The sequence below is a fragment of the Scyliorhinus torazame genome, chromosome 3 (assembly GCF_047496885.1).
Source record: "Scyliorhinus torazame isolate Kashiwa2021f chromosome 3, sScyTor2.1, whole genome shotgun sequence".
Lineage (NCBI taxonomy): Eukaryota > Metazoa > Chordata > Chondrichthyes > Carcharhiniformes > Scyliorhinidae > Scyliorhinus > Scyliorhinus torazame.
Genome location: NC_092709.1, coordinates 368,682,468 through 368,695,171, shown reverse-complemented (window position 1 = coordinate 368,695,171; position 12,704 = coordinate 368,682,468). Strand labels below are relative to the sequence as shown.

General features: G+C 44.7%; 1 long non-coding RNA gene across 1 annotated transcript; it reads left to right on the top strand.

The window, feature by feature from the left end:
* The first annotated feature begins 3,247 nt into the window (after positions 1–3,247).
* LOC140409648 (uncharacterized) lies at positions 3,248–5,357 on the top strand. The gene is made up of 3 exons (XR_011940453.1): positions 3,248–3,345; positions 4,076–4,208; positions 5,222–5,357. It is a non-coding gene; the product is annotated as an uncharacterized lncRNA (long non-coding RNA).
* The last annotated feature ends 7,347 nt before the right edge of the window (positions 5,358–12,704 follow it).

The window sequence follows — 12,704 nt, the reverse complement described above, 5'->3', positions numbered from 1 at the left end:
ATACTGAATCAGTAGTATCAAACCTGACCAATCCATTAACCACAATAATTATTTTGAAATGCCTGGTTGTTGGGCCCCGGGGGTTGGCAGGGTTGTATGCTATATTGGAAACTTGCCGGACGGGAAACTGACACTGCGGCTGATAATCGTCTGGGTAATCAGGGAAATCCACCTCGAGTGCCCCCTCTTTTCCCAGGACTAATTCTTGATTCATCTGTGGGAATTGATTAGCATGGGTTTTAGAACGAGTCTGTGCTCTCAGCTCAATTATAATTCAGCCCCCTCAATTATAATTATCTTTAACCCGTGTGTTCCCATTCCCAAGGCCGTTACTGCAATTTGTCTGGTTCAAAAACAACCTTGTTATCAGAAGCCTGTGACAGCCTGTCTTGACATTTCTTCACACAACGCTTTACCTAACTTGTTTTTCCCATAAAGTTCCAATCCATCTTGAGCCAAACTCTCATTTATCGATCATCAGCCAAACTCTCACACCCAATTCATTTTTTCCAATTAAGGGGCAATTTACCATGTTCAATTCACTGAACTTGCACATCTGGGGCTGTGGGGGTGAAACCCACGCAAACACGGGGAGAATGTGCAAACTCCACACGGAGAGTGACCCAGAGCCAGGATCGAACCCGGGACCTCGGCGCAGTGAGACTGCAGTGCTACCACTGCGCCACCGTGCTGCCCTTGTGAGAGCCCTTTTCTTCGGATGGTGATGGCTAGCACGAGGGGTCACAGCTTTAAATTGAGGAGAGATAGATATATGACAGATGTCAGAATTAGGTTCTTTACTCAGAGAGTAGTATGGGCGTGGAATTCCCTGCCTGCAACAGTATTGGACTCGCCAACATTAAGGGCATTGGACAAACATATGGACGAGAAGGGAATAGTGTAGATCGGCTTTAGAGTGGTTTCACAGGCCGGCGCAACACCGAGGGCCGAAGGGCCTGGACTGCGGCTGTAATGTTCTATGTTCCATGTTCTTAAGTGCCTCGGGAGATTTTACAGCATTAAAGGCACTATATAAATGCAAGTTGTTGGTGAACAGTGCTAGTATCTCAAATCTTTGCTCATATGGCCTCCCTTCCCTCACCATTTCTACTCTGTCAGATTCTGTTACATTTCTGCTCCATGTGCACATTTATGGTCTCATTCTTCTCACACAGCGGTTCCCCCACCATCAAACCTACGCTTCTCGAACGTTAGTGCGAACAGTTTGCAGATCCACTGGGATCATGGATCGCCGGATGTGGACCGCTACAAACTCAGCTGGGTTCCATCTGGGGGAACGGAGAAAAAAGAGGTGATGAAATCCATGCTCTCTGCTTCTGGGTAGCTCCAGCTGATTTTTAAATTTGCTTGCAACATGCGAGTGTGAAGCAAAACCGCAGGCAGACAGATCTCTCTGTATGAAAATGTTCCTCCTTTCCAGCAAAGATGTTTCATTGCATCCTTGTCATCCTTTCCACACTTGCTAATGAGTTGCATTCTCTGCTGGTCGTGAGGGCATGATCACATAGAAAACGGCAGGAATTTTCCATTCCCAACAGGGACAGGCAAAGTGACGGGCAGGACTGGAAAATTTGGAGATCTGCCAAAACTCAATTGGGTGGGATGAGCTCTTTAAACCATAACCTGCAAAAACATAAGCACATTCTTTCCGAATGGCATTACTGTACTACACCGTGATCAGAAAGCTGCTTTCCGCATGGACCATATGCTCCTTAGTATTAAGATGTTGGGCTCAGTTGACCCACTCAAAGAAGAGCATTGGCGCAATGACCAAAACAGTCCAAATTAGTTTATTCCTTCAATTTAATTTTCTGCACAAATACTCCACATGACCACTAGGGAATGCCACTGGGAAAGGCGGCTGCAGACAAGGGCTGGAAAAGGATTTAAGGTCATTGTGGCCCCTGAGTGATATCAAATTCAAACACCCCCATTTAATTAAGGGAATCAGTTTTCAGAAAACAAATTGGTTTCATGCACTGAACCTATCTTGACCTTCGCTTTATGCCTATTCTTCCAGATGATTATAAATGGGAATGAGACCAGCCAGGTTTTAGATCACCTGAAACCTAACACCTTATATAATGTTTCCCTTACTGCCATCTACCCAGACAACAAGGAAAGTGACGACGTCTCAGACTCCGAGCGTACATGTAAGTCTGTAGTATAGAAAAATCACCATTAGTCTTTTCTACCCCCTTACTAATTATCTTCAAATATTGAAAAGAGGACAAAGTGACATGGAAGCACATGCTGCATATTGTGATGTGCAGCAGATCATAATGTCCTTCAGGATGGGCTGTCGGATTAGTATGTTCCCCTGGGTTCTCTGCTCCTGCTGCAGCAAAGAGTATGAGGGAAGGCTGAGGGACTTGAGGCTGTTTTCGTTAGAGAGAAGAAGGTTAAGAGGTGACTTAATTGAGGAATACAACATGATCAGAAGGTTAGATAGAGTGGACAGTGAGAGCCTTTTTCTTAAATAAATTTAAAGTACCCAATTTATTTTGTCCAATTAAGGGGCAATTTAGCATGTTCAATTCACCTACCTTGCACATCTTTGGGTTGTGGGGGCGAAACCCATGCAAACACAGAGAGAATGTGCAAACTCCACACGGAGAGTGACCCAGAGCCAGGCTCGAACCTGGGACCTCGGCGCCGTGAGACTGCAGTGCTACCACTACGCCACCGTGCTGCCCTTGTGTGATTCTTTTTCTTTGGATGGTGATGGTAACACGAGGGGACACAGCTTCACATTGAGGGGAGGTAGATATATGACAGATGTCAGAGGTCGGTTCTTTACTCAGAGAGTAGTAAGGGCGTGGAATTCCCTGCCTGCAACAGTAGTGGACTCGCCAACATTAAGGGCGTTTAATTGGTCATTGGATAAACAGATGGATGATAAGGGAATAGTGTAGATGGGCTTTCGAGTGGTTTCACAGGTCGGCGCAACACCGAGGGCCAAAGTGCCTGGACTGCGCTGTAATGTTCTATGTTCTACATTCTAAAGTGCCTCGGGAGATTTTACTGCATTAAAGGCACTAAAGAATGCAAGTTATTGGCGAACAATGCTAGTATCTCAAATCTTTGCTCATATGGCCTCCCTTCCCTTACCATTTCTACTCTGTCAGATTCGGTTACATTTCTGCTCCATGTGCACATTTATGGTCTCATTCTTCTCACACAGTGGTTGGTCCAGGACCATCAAACCTACGCTTCTCGAACGTCAGTGCGAACAGTTTGCAGATCGACTGGGATCATGGAACGCCGGATGTGGACCTCTACAAACTCAGCTGGGTTCCATCTGGGGGGACGGACAAAAAAGAGGTGATGAAATCCATGCTTTCTGCTTCTGGGTCGCTCCAGCTGATTTTTAAATTTGCCTTGCAACATGCGAGTGTGAAGCAAAACCGCTGTCAGACAGATCTCTCTGTATGAAAATGTTCCTCCTTTCCAGCAAAGATGTTTCATTGAATCCTTGTCATCCTTTCCACACTTGCTAATGAGTTGCATTCTCTGCTGGTCGTGGGGGCATGATCGCATTGAAAACGGCAGGTATTTTCCATTCCCAACAGGGACAGGCAAAGTGACGGGCAGGACTGGAAAATTTGGAGATCTGCCAAAACTCAATTGGGTGGGATGAGCTCTTTAAACCATAACCTGCAAAAACATAAGCACATTCTTTCCGAATGGCATTACTGTACTACACCGTGATCAGAAAGCTGCTTTCCGCATGGACCATATGATCCTTAGTATTCAGATGTTGGGCTCAGTTGACCCACTCAAAGAAGAGCATTGGCGCAATGACCAAAACAGTCCAAATTAGTTTATTCCTTCAATTTAATTGTCTGCAGAAATACCCCACATGACCACTAGGGAATGCCACTGCGAAAGGTGGCTGCAGCCAAGGGCTGGAAAAGGATTTAAGGTCATTGTGGCCCCTGAGTGATATCAAATTCAAACACCCCCATTTAATTAAGGGAATCAGTTTTCAGAAAACAAATTGGTTTCATGCACTGAACCTATCTTGACCTTCGCTTTATGCCTATTCTTTCAGATAATTATAAATGGGAATGAGACCAGCCATGTTTTAGATAACCTGAATCCTGACACCTTATATAATGTTACCCTTACTGGCATCTACCCAGACAAGACGGAAACTGACAAAGTCTCAGCCTCCGAGAGTACATGTAAGTCTGTAGTATATAAAAATCACCATTAGTCTTTTCTACCCCCTTACCAGTTATCTTCAAATATTGAAAAGAGGACAGTGACATGGAAAGCACATGCTGCATATTGTGATGTGCAGCAGATCATGACATCCTTCAGGATGGGCTTTGGGATTAGTATGTTCCCCTGGGTTCTCTGCTTCTGCTGCAGAAAAGTGTAGGAGGGAAAGCTGACGGACTTGAGGCTGTTTTAATTAAACAGATGAATGTTAAGAGGTAACTTAATTGAGGCATACAAGACGATCAGAGGATTAGATAGGGTAGGCAGTGAAAGCCTTTTCCTTTTTATAAATTTACAGCACCCAATTCATTTTTTCCAATTAAGGGGCAATTTAGCATGTTCAATTCACTTAACTGGCACATCTTTGGGGGCAAAACCCACGCAAACATGAGGAGAATGTGCAAACTCCACACAGAGAGTGTCCCAGAGCCAGGATCTAACCAAGGACCTCGGCGCCTTGAGACTGCAGTGCTACCACTGGGCCACCGTGCTGCCCTTGTGAGAACCTTTTTCTTCGGATGGTGATGGTAGCACGAGGGGACACAGCTTTCAATTGAGGAGAGATAGATGTATGACAGATGGCAGAGGTAGGTTCTTTGCTCAGAGAGTAGTAAGGGCGTCGAATTCCCTGCCTGCAACAGTAGTGGACTCACCAACATTAAGGGCACTGGATAAACATATGGACGATAAGGGAATAGTGTAGATTGTCTTTAGAGTGGTTTCACAGGTCGGCAAAACACCGAGGGCCGAACGGCCTGGACTGTGCTGTAATGTTCTATATTCTAAGTTCTTAAGGGCCTCGGGAGATTTTACTGCATTAAAGGCACTATATAAATGCAAGTTATTGGTGAACAGTGCGAGTGTCTCAAATCTTTGCTCATATGGCCTCCCTTCCGTCACCATTTCTACTCTGTCAGATTCTGTTACATTTCTGCTCCATGGACACATTTATGGTCTCATTCTTCACACACAGTGGTTGCCCCACCATCAAACCTACGCTTCTCCAATATCAGTGCGAACAGTATGCAGATCGACTGGGATCATGGATCGCCGGATGTGGCCCTCTACAAACTCAGCTGGGTTCCATCTGGGGGAACGGACAAAAAAGAGGTGATGAAATCCATGCTTTCTGCTTCTGGGTAGCTCCAGCTGATTTTTAAATTTGCCTTGCAACATGCGAGTGTGAAGCAAAACCGCTGTCAGACTGATCTCTCTGTATGAAAATGTTCCTCCTTTCCAGCAAAGATGTTTCATTGAATCCTTGTCATCCTTTCCACACTTGCTAATGAGTTGCATTCTCTGCTGGTCGTGGGGGCATGATCACATAGAAAACGGCAGGAATTTTCCATTCCCAACAGGGACAGGCAAAGTGACGGGCAGGACTGGAAAATTTGGAGATCTGCCAAAACTCAATTGGGTGGGATGAGCTCTTTAAACCATAACCTGCAAAAACATAAGCACATTCTTTCCGAATGGCATTACTGTACTACACCGTGATCAGAAAGCTGCTTTCCGCATGGACCATATGCTCCTTAGTATTAAGATGTTGGGCTCAGTTGACCCACTCAAAGAAGAGCATTGGCGCAATGACCAAAACAGTCCAAATTAGTTTATTCCTTCAATTTAATTTTCTGCAGAAATACTCCACATGACCACTAGGGAATGCCACTGGGAAAGGCGGCTGCAGCCCAGGGCTGGAAAAGGATTTAAGGTCATTGTGGCCCCTGAGTGATATCAAATTCAAACACCCCCATTTAATTAAGGGAATCAGTTTTCAGAAAACAAATTGGTTTCATGCACTGAACCTATCTTGACCTTCGCTTTATACCTATTCTTCCAGATGATTATAAATGGGAATGAGACCAACCAGGTTTTAGATCACCTGAAACCTAACACCTTATATAATGTTTCCCTTACTGCCATCTACCCAGACAACAAGGAAAGTGACGACGTCTCAGACTCCGAGCGTACATGTAAGTCTGTAGTATAGAAAAATCACCATTAGTCTTTTCTACCCCCTTACTAATTATCTTCAAATATTGAAAAGAGGACAAAGTGACATGGAAAGCACATGCTGCATACTGTGATGTGCAGCAGATCATAATGTCCTTCAGGATGGGCTGTGGAATTAGTATGTTCCCCTGGGTTCTCTGCTTCTGCTGCAGCAAAGTGTATGAGGGAAGGCTGAAGGACTTGAGGCTGTTTTCGTTAGAGAGAAGAAGGTTAAGAGGTGACTTAGTTGAGGAATACAAGATGATCAGAGGATTAGATAGAGTGGACAGTGAGAGCCTTTTTCGTAAATAAATTTAAAGTACCCAATTTATTTTGTCCAATTAAGGGGCAATTTAGCATGTTCAATTCACCTACCTTGCACATCTTTGGGTTGTGGGGGCGAAACCCATGCAGACACAGAGAGAATGTGCAAACTCGACATGGAGAGTGACCCAGAGCCAGGCTCGAACCTGGGACCTCAGCACCGTGAGACTGCAGTGCTACCCCTACGCCACCGTGCTGCCCTTGTGAGATTCTTTTTCTTTGGATGGTGATGGTAGCACGAGGGGACTCAGCTTCAAATTGAGGGGAGGTAGATATATGACAGAAGTCAGAGGTCGGTTCTTTACTCAGAGAGTAGTAAGGGCGTGGAATTCCCTGCCTGCAACAGTAGTGGACTCGCCAACATTAAGGGCGTTTAATTGGTCATTGGATAAACAGATGGATGATAAGGGAATAGTGTAGATGGGCTTTAGAGTGGTTTCGCAGTTCGGCGCAACACCGAGGGCCAAAGTGCCTGGACTGCGCTGTATTGTTCTATGTTCTACATTCTAAAGTGCCTCGGGAGATTTTACTGCATTAAAGGCACTAAAGAATGCAAGTTATTGGCGAACAGTGCTAGTATCTCAAATCTTTGCTCATATGGCCTCCCTTCCCTCACCATTTCTACTCTGTCAGATCGTGTTACATTTCTGCTCCATGTGCACATTTATGGTCTCATTCTTCTCACACAGTGGTTGGTCCAGGACCATCTAACTTACGCTTCTCGAACATCAGTGCGAACAGTTTGCAGATCGACTGGGATCATGGAACGCCGGATGTGGACCTCTACAAACTCAGCTGGGTTCCATCTGGGGGGACGGACAAAAAAGAGGTGATGAAATCCATGCTTTCTGCTTCTGGGTCGCTCCAGCTGATTTTTAAATTTGCCTTGCAACATGCGAGTGTGAAGCAAAACCGCTGTCAGACAGATCTCTCTGTATGAAAATGTTCCTCCTTTCCAGCAAAGATGTTTCATTGCATCCTTGTCATCCTTTCCACGCTTGCTAATGAGTTGCATTCTCTGCTGGTCATGGGGGCATGATCGCATTGAAAACGGCAGGTATTTTCCATTCCCAACAGGGACAGGCAAAGTGACGGGCAGGACTGGAAAATTTGGAGATCTGCCAAAACTCAATTGGGTGGGATGAGCTCTTTAAACCATAACCTGCAAAAACATAAGCACATTCTTTCCGAATGGCATTACTGTACTACACCGTGATCAGAAAGCTGCTTTCCGCATGGACCATATGATCCTTAGTATTCAGATGTTGGGCTCAGTTGACCAACTCAAAGAAGAGCATTGGCGCAATGACCAAAACAGTCCAAATTAGTTTATTCCTTCAATTTAATTTTCTGCAGAAATACTCCACATGACCACTAGGGAATGCCACTGCGAAAGGTGGCTGCAGCCAAGGGCTGGTAAAGGATTTAAGGTCATTGTGGCCCCTGAGTGATATCAAATTCAAACACCCCAATTTAATTAAGGGAATCAGTTTTCAGAAAACAAATTAGTTTCATGCACTGAACCTATCTTGACCTTCGCTTTATGCCTATTCTTTCAGATAATTATAAATGGGAATGAGACCAGCCATGTTTTAGATAACCTGAATCCTGACACCTTATATAATGTTACCCTTACTGGCATCTACCCAGACAAGACGGAAACTGACAAAGTCTCAGCCTCCGAGAGTACATGTAAGTCTGTAGTATATAAAAATCTCCATTAGTCTTTTCTCCCCCCTTACCAGTTATCTTCAAATATTGAAAAGAGGACAAAGTGACATGGAAAGCACATGCTGCATATTGTGATGTGCAGCAGATCATAACATCCTTCAGGATGGGCTTTGGGATTAGTGTGTTCCCCTGGGTTCTCTGCTTCTGCTGCAGAAAAGTGTAGGAGGGAAAGCTGACGGACTTGAGGCTGTTTTAATTAAACAGATGAATGTTAAGAGGTAACTTAATTGAGGCATACAAGATGATCAGAGGATTAGATAGGGTAGACAGTGAAAGCCTTTTCCTTTTTATAAATTTACAGCACCCAATTCATTTTTTCCAATTAAGGGGCAATTCAGCATTTTCAATTCACTTAACTTGCACATCTTTGGGGGCAAAACCCACGCAATCATGAGGAGAATATGCAAACTCCACACAGAGACTGTCCCAGAGCCAGCATCGAACCAAGGACCTCGGCGACGTGAGACTGCAGTGCTACCACTGGGCCACTGTGCTGCCCTTGTGAGAACCTTTTTCTTCGGATGGTGATGGTTAGCACGAGGGGACACAGCTTTCAATTGAGGAGAGATAGATGTATGACCGATGTCAGAGGTAGGTTCTTTGCTCAGAGAGTAGTAAGGGCGTCGAATTCCCTGCCTGCAACAGTAGTAGACTCACCAACATTAAGGGCACTGGATAAACATATGGGCGATAATGGAATAGTGTAGATTGTCTTTAGAGTGGTTTCACAGGTCGGCGAAACACCGAGGGCCGAAGGGCCTGGGCTGCGCTGTAATGTTCTAAGTTCTTCAGTGCCTCGGGAGATTTTACTGCATTAAAGGCACTATATCAATGCAAGTTATTGGCGAACAGTGCTACTATTTCAAATCTTTGCTCATATGGCCTCCCTTCCCTCACCATTTCTACTCTGTCAGATTCTGTTACATTTCTGCTCCATGTACAAATTTATGGTCTCATTCTTCTCACACAGTGGTTGCCCCACCATCAAACCTACGCTTCTCGAACATCAGTGCGAACAGTTTGCAGATCGACTGGGATCATGGATCGCCGGATGTGGCCCTCTACAAACTCAGCTGGGTTCCCTCTGGGGGAACGGACAAAAAAGAGGTGATGAAATCCATGCTTTCTGCTTCTGGGTAGCTCCAGCTGATTTTTAAATTTGCCTTGCAACATGCGAGTGTGAAACAAAACCGCTGTCAGACAGATCTCTCTGTATGAAAATGTTCCTCCTTTCCAGCAAAGATGTTTCATTGCATCCTTGTCATCCTTTCCACACTTGCTAATGTCGTGGGGGCATGATCGCATTGAAAACGGCAGGTATTTTCCATTCCCAACAGGGACAGGCAAAGTGACGGGCAGGACTGGAAAATTTGGAGATCTGCCAAAACTCAATTGGGTGGGATGAGCTCTTTAAACCATAACCTGCAAAAACATAAGCACATTCTTTCCGAATGGCATTACTGTACTACACCGTGATCAGAAAGCTGCTTTCCGCATGGACCATATGCTCCTTAGTATTAAGATGTTGGGCTCAGTTGACCCACTCAAAGAAGAGCATTGGCGCAATGACCAAAACAGTCCAAATTAGTTTATTCCTTTAATTTAATTTTCTACAGAAATACTCCACATGACCTCCAGGGAATGCCACTGGGAAAGGTGGCTGCAGCCAAGGGCTGGTAAAGGATTTAAGGTCATTGTGGCCCCTGAGTGATATCAAATTCAAACACCCCCATTTAATTAAGGGAATCAGTTTTCAGAAAATAAATTGGTTTCATGCACTGAACCTATTTTGACCTTCGCTTTATCCCTATTCTTCCAGATGATTATAAATGGAAATGAGACCAGCCAGGTTTTAGATAACCTGAATCCTAACACCTTATATGATGTTTCCCTTACTGCCATCTACCCAGACAACAAGGAAAGTGAGGACGTCTCAGACTCCGAGCGTACATGTAAGTCTGTAGTATATAAAAATCTCCATTTGCCTTTTCTACCCCCTTACTAATTATTTTCAAATATTGAAAAGAGGACAAAGTGACATGAAAGCACATGCTGCATATTGTGATGTGCAGCAGATCATAATGTCCTTCAGGATGGGCTGTGGGATTAGTATATTCCCCTGGGTTCTCTGCTTCTGCTGCAGCAAAGTGTATGAGGGAAGGCTGAAGGACTTGAGGCTGTTTTCATCAGAGAGAAGAAGGTTAAGAGGTGACTTAATTGAGGAATACAAGATGATCAGAGGATTAGATAGAGTGGACAGTGAGGTCCTTTTTCTTAAATAAATTTAAAGGACCAAATTTATTTTGGCCAATTAAGGGGTAATTTAGCAAGTTCAATTCACCTACTTTGCACATCTTTGGGTTGTGGGGGCAAAACCCGCGTGAACACGGGGAGTATGTGCAAACTCCACACGGATAGTGACCCAGAGCCAGAATCGAACCTGGGACCTCGGCGCCGTGAGGCTGCAGACTGCTCCACCGCGCTGCTCTTGTGAGAGTCTTTTTCTTCAGATTGTGATGGTAGCACGAGGGGACATAGCTTTAAATTGAGGAGAGATAGATATATGACAGATGTCAGAGGTAGGTTCTTTACTCAGAGAGTAGTAAGGGCGTGGAATTCCCTGTCTGCAACAGTAGTGTACTCGCCAACATTAAGGGTGTTTACTTGGTCATTGGATAAACAGATGGATGATAAGGGAATAGTGTAGCTGGGCTTTAGAGTGGTTTCACAGGTCGGTGCAACATCGAGGGCCGAAGGGCCCGGACTGCGCTGTAATGTTCTATGTTCTACGTTCTTAAGTGTCTCGGGAGAATTTACTGCAATAAAGGCACTATATAAATGCAAGTTATTGGCGAACAGTGCTAGTATCTCAAATCTTTACTCACATGGCCTCCCTTCCCTCACCATTTCTACTCTGTCAGATTCTGTTACATTTCTGCTCCATGTGCACATTTATGGTCTCATTCTTCTCACACAGTGGTTGGTCCAGGACCATCAAACCTACGCTTCTCGAACATCAGTGCGAACAGTTTGCAGCTCGACTGGGACCATGGAACGCCGGATGTGGCCCTCTACAAACTCACCTGGGTTCCATCTGGGGGAACGGACAAAAAAGAGGTGATGAAATCCATTCTTTCTGCTTCTGGGTAGCTCCAGCTGATTTTTAAATTTGCCCTGCAACATGCGAGTGTGAAGCAAAACCGCTGTCAGACAGATCTCTCTGTATGAAAATGTTCCTCCTTTCCAGCAAAGATGTTTCATTGCATCCTTGTCATCCTTTCCACACTTGCTAATGAGTTGCATTCTCTGCTGGTCGTGGGGGCATGATCGCATTGAAAATGGCAGGTATTTTCCATTCCCAACAGGGACAGGCAAAGTGACGGGCAGGACTGGAAAATTTGGAGATCGGCCAAAACTCAATTGGGTGGGATGAGCTCTTTAAACCATAACCTGCAAAAACATAAGCACATTCTTTCCGAATGGCATTACTGTACTACACCGTGATCAGAAGGCTGCTTTCCGCATGGACCATATGCTCCTTAGTATTAAGATGTTGGGCTCAGTTGACCCACTCAAAGAAGAGCATTGGCGCAATGACCAAAACAGTCCAAATTCGTTTATTCCTTCAATTTAATTTTCTGCAGAAATGCTCCACATGACCACGAGGGAATGCCACTGGGAAAGGTGGCTGCAGCCAAGGGCTGGTAAAGGATTTAAGGTCATTGTGGCCCCTGAGTGATATCAAATTCAAACACCCCCATTTAATTAAGGGAATCAGTTTTCAGAAAACAAATTGGTTTCATGCACTGAACCTATCTTGACCTTTGCTTTATCCCTATTCTTCCAGATGATTATAAATGGGAATGAGACCAGCCAGGTTTTAGATAACCTGAATCCTGACACCTTATATAATGTTACCCTTACTGGCATCTACCCAGACAAGACGGAAACTGACGAAGTCTCAGCCTCCGAGCGTACATGTAAGTCTGTAGTATATAAAAATCTCCATTAGTCTTTTCTACCCCCTTACCAGTTATCCCAGCCGCCCTCCTACTCTAACCTAATAATAAAACCATTGGTCTGAGGTAAGTACCATATTTTATTATATTATTATTTGTTATAAAAAATTTAATTTAGTTGTTAGCCAGATCTTGGTAGAAAGTTAGAGGAATGGCAGGGAAGGGAGTGCAATGTTCCTCCTGCAGGATGTTTGAGGTGAGGGATGCAGTTAGTGTCCCTGCTGATTTTACCTGCAGGAAGTGCTGCCATCTCCAGCTCCTCCAAGACCGAGTTAGGGAACTGGAGCTGGAGTTGGAAGAACTTCGGATCATTCGGGAGGCAGAAGGGGTCATAGATAGCAGCTTCAGGGAAGTAGTTACACCAAAGGTTGGAGATAGGTGGGTAACTGT